Here is a 5,141-nt window from a genome sequence, read left to right as displayed (position 1 = left end):
GGCACCATCAGCCTGTCAACACAATTGCCGCTGTGTTGATTTTGACTCATAGCAACCTGTGAGACACAATCCAATCTAGATTTAATAGTTTAATCTTAAAGTACTCCTCAGCCTGAATTGTCTTCAATTACATGTTTTGATAAGAGAATGAGATGGGGGTATACTTAGGGTGGTACTAACAAGCACACATTGCTTGAGGTATTTGGCTAAACAATAGATCTATGTTATTTAATTTTTAGTATTATCTCAAGAAAATGTAAGCACATATTAATGGTAAATTCAAGGAGGTTCAAAAAGTTTGCCCAAAGTGTTCATTTCCTTTTCCATGAACTTTTTGAAGCCACTTCCCAGAAAGAACTGGGGCAATGAGAGTTCAAGTGTAGACTTCTTGGCATCCTGGGATTGATCCCTAGCCAATGCACCTCATATACTGCCCCCACCTCTCTGGTGGTGGAGGCTTACGTGTTGATGTGATGCTGTGTTGCTAAGATTTCATAGTTACTTCTGAAAAACCCTATCTGATCTAAACCGATTCTGGGGATAGAACAAGATGGATGCGCTTTGTTCTATTGTAATGCGGTCCTTATGAGACGGGGCTTACTCAGTGGCAACTAACAACAACAGCACGCAAGCTTACTGATTGTGTCATCTTCATGAGAATCACTACAGGTGCAAGCTGTACATAATGGTGCGCATGGTAGGTATATCTGGCTTAAAGGATGACTCCATGAGACTACATAGCCCTCAGGTCAAGTGTTCAACTGTTTTCATCTTCGACTGTGTCCACCAAGCTCACTGGGTGGAGTAGAAGACCCAGGCCAACTGATATCCCCTGCCATGTTCTTGTTATTTCAGACATGGAGACATCGTCCAAGGTAAATGTCACTGATACATAGTCCCTTAAAGCTGAATAAAAACAAAGGCAGAACTTATTGATTTTTAAAAATTAATTTCTTTCTGCCAGACTTCATTTAGGCCCATTGCCGATTTTCTTTGTGAACACCTGGGCAAGCAGAAATTTCCATAGCTGATTAAGAACTTGGGACAACTAAATTATACAGAGCCAAATTTTTCTTGTCATTCAATAGAAAGAGAAAGGAAATCTGGAGAGGCCTGTTGACGATTGAAAATGCTAGGAAGAGTAAGAAACATGTTCAGGAAAATGTCTCAAAATACAAGGGCTATAATCACACTCAGAGTATTCTCTCTGAATTTATAGATTCTTATTTTTGAAAGGTTCTTTGCTTCGTTAATAATTTTCAATATATATGTATATGTAAGAACTTTACAAAAATAAAAATGAAAACCATATACCATTGAGCCAGTTGCAAGTCTCAGTGACCCCATAGTGACCTTTGGTTGTTTTAGCTATGCTTTTTTTAATACTTTGGCAAATAGAGGCTATTATTTTCTAAATATGAAATATGGAAATCCAGGATCTTGGAATTCCTATCAAAAGTGAGGTGTAATTGTATTTAATTAATTCCTAAAGTCATTATCCCCGACATGCTATTTCAACATTCTGTAGGAATAAAATCACTAATATCAGTAATATTAATAAAATAATTAGTTATAGGTATTTTGATGCATAAATAAGCTTGTGTACAGATCCCTTATGTTCAGAATATCAAGAATGTCTCAATATGAACACCAATGTGGAAAGAGACTTCAGAAAGAAAATTGTTGTAATTGAGGATTCTTTGCCACCTTCCCTTCTGCGAGACACATTGTAAATGAACCTTTGCAGGCTTCTCTCACTAATACTGGAAGGATCCTCTGCTTAGTAAAAGCAATGGAAACAAAATGTAACAGGTGCAGATTGTGTCAATTTTAGAAATGGGAAGATGTGCTCTAGTTCTGCTCCTGAACAAATAATCCTGGAAATATGGCAGGCTTTATTTCTTTTTAAATTCATAGGTCAAAATCCTTAGATTGGAAATAAACTGAATTCCCTATATTTGATAGATTCGACCTGATCATTTATGTCACACATATTATAAAATTTTTCTTTATTAAAGTCAGGCTTTAAATTTTGCTAAAAATTTCTCTGTCTCTCTCTCATTATCTCTCTGTCTCTGTCCCTCCCTCCCCTCCTCTGCTTTCAGTAACTAAAATACTACACTCAAAATGCTAAATTCATCTCACAGTACCTTAAAGATGACCCAGGTCTGGTTGCTATTCAGACATCCCTATTGCTGTACTAACGTATGGTAGCACAGAATTGTTTTGTGCTAGGGAACAGACAAATGACATGAATTGAAATTATGGTAAATTTAAATTGATGGCCTAATTAGTATTATCTCTTTTTGTATTCATTGTAAGAAAAATTATCCAGGAGGAACTCATTTTGCATTAATGTTGATATAAAGTGTAATTCTCCAGGATTTTCATTGTAATTTGGCATTAATTAATGCATCATTATTTTAAAGTGTTAATTAAATTGTTACAGAAAGGGACATCTGCAGTGAGTCAGAAAGGAAATCGCATGAACAATTAGTCTTGTATAGGTCTGTGGTGCAGTATCCGAGATCATGAACATGGCAACAGCATGGGGCCAAGGTGGGCTGCACACAGGAAGAACGTCTGCTCTACTCATTTCTGATGCAGGATACTGTTGATATTGTATGTGTATGTGTAGGGTATAGGTGTGTATTGATAGTGATAGTGTATGTTTATGATACCCCTTTCACTGTGTTGATGTGAACAATGGGCAGTGTTTATAGTCCTGGATATTCATTGTCTAGTTAGGACAAGTAAGACTGCGGTTCTCCACTTCTTTTTTCCGAGAGTTGTACAAAACCCAGCAATGATTTCCCATATCATCACAAAGAACGCCCATGCATATCCTCTTTGTAATACTGCCTAGAGATCTCAGAAATAGGCAGCTGCAGAAGGCAAGGCTGATATTTCCACTGGTAATAAACTCCACACAAAACTGTGACAAATCAGAGGGGAGATCATCCATGGTAATTCCCTGTGCAGTGGACCATCATTGTTAAGGCATCTGGAAATCATTGAAAGATATCACAGCCTAAGATGTCATTCCAAGGAATTTCCACCAAGATGTCATATATCAAAGAATCATGATAATCAGATTGAAATGTGGGTTGGCAATTCAGTGTAACTTGGTTGGGATTTGGAGGGAATTTATTAAGTCAGCCCCAAACACTCTCTCATCATTGTCCCATGGGACACAGAATTTGGGAAATCTAATTTTGTCAGCAATACTATCCAATATTTGGCTATGCTGGGCTCTACTGATAGGGCATTCTTTGTCAAGTGTTGTAAACCAAGGCATGGAATAAAAGGATATTATAGCATTATGCTATATAAAACTATGAAGCACATAGGTTGGCAATACTTATTTTTTAAATCATTTTATTGGAGGCTCATACAACTCTTATCACAATCCATACATCCATCCATTGTGTCAAGCACATTTGTACATTTGTTGCCATCATCATTCTCAAAACATTTGCTTTTTACTTCAGCCCTTGGTATCAGCTCTTCATTTTTTCCCCTCCCTTCCCACTACCCCCTCCCTCATGAACCCTGGATAACTTATATCTTACACTGTCCAACGTCTCCCTTCACCCACTTTTCTGTTGTCTGTCCCCCAGGGAGGAGGTTATATGTAGATCCTTGTAATCGGTTCCCCTTTTCCACCCCACCTTCCCTTCACCCTCCTAGTATCAACACTCTCAGCACTGGTCCTGAAGGGATCATCTGTCCTGGATTCCCGGTGTTCCCAGTTCCTATCTGTACCAGTGTACATCCTCTGGTCTATCTGGATTTGTAAGGTAGAATTGGGATCATGATAGTGGGGGGAGGGTAGGAAGCATTTAGGAGCTAGAGGAAATTTGTATGCTTCATGGTTGCTACACTGAACCCTGATTGGCTCATCTCCACCCCGTGACCCTTCTGTAAGGGGATGTCCAGTTGCCTACAGATGGGCTTTGGGTCTCCACTCCACATTCCCCCTCATTCAAAATGATAAGCTTTTTTGTTCTGGGTCTGTGATGTCTGATACCTGATCCTATCAACACCTCGTGATCGCACAGGCTGGTGTGCTTCTGTCATGTGGATTTGTTGCTTCTGAGCTAGATGGCCGCTTGTTTATCTTCAAGCCTTTAAGACCCCAGACGCTATATCTTTTGATAGCTGGGCACCATCAGCTTTCTTCACTACATTTGCTTATGCAGTAATACTTATTTTTATGAATATAAGCTAATATTGAGATTGTAATCTTTTCTTAAGGATTTACAATAAGAGTCTCTAATATATCACGTCTTTAAACTCTCCATATAAATAACTGTTTTGTGGAAACTTACAAAGTAAAATCCATTTCTACAATCCAGTTAAAGTCAAATATTTTTGTACAAAGTGGAAAGAGAAAAGATCAGGATCCATTCTGTTACAGGAATTAAGTTCTTGTCTTACCAAGAGAAATATTTACTTTTGGAAAATATAGGGCAATGCAAGAGAATTGTATTTAGAAGCTCCTAGGGGGGGGGAAAACTACCTAGCCAGCATGGCAGGACTCAGTTTTACTTGGCCCTAGCCTGTAAATCGAACTTTTAAAAATGTTTCCCTCAGAACACTCTCCAGAATTTCCTTAGGGCTAGTTAGGTGTTCTGGGAAATATAGTCCTTCGGGCAAGATCTTGTCGGGCTCTGCACATGCTCTGTCCACATCACCTCTGTTTCCTCTTCCTACCTCCCATCTCATAGTCCTTGGCAGCTCTTTCCTCGATACACAGTCTGTCTCTTTCCTCCTCTACATGAAGACACAAGCATAGATGCAGCTCTTTTTGGAGTCTCATTCATCTAATAGCCTGGTGCCAGGCTTGCTCAGTAAACAGCTGATTAATTGATTGATTCATGTAATTCATGTATAATTACTAAGAAGATGTAGTTTCAATAGTTCTATAGGTTTAATAGGTTCTGAGTGTGAACAATTTTACAGGAGACCAGTATTCCTACACCCATGGTTTCAAGCATTTCCATTTCTTATATATGTAATCATTAGGACAGGCTGTAAAAAGAAATAGCCTGAGAATTTAATCCCATGGTAATTAATGAGAAAGATTTGGAAACTTTGGCTTGGTGGAAAAAGTCTTATTCTATACTCAGAGGATAGTG

Source organism: Echinops telfairi, unplaced genomic scaffold (assembly GCF_000313985.2).
Source record: "Echinops telfairi isolate 266 unplaced genomic scaffold, ASM31398v2 ScPeMD7_443;HRSCAF=831, whole genome shotgun sequence".
Classification (NCBI taxonomy): domain Eukaryota; kingdom Metazoa; phylum Chordata; class Mammalia; order Afrosoricida; family Tenrecidae; genus Echinops; species Echinops telfairi.
The sequence above is the reverse complement of the archived record's forward strand: the minus strand, read 5'-3'. Positions refer to the sequence as shown.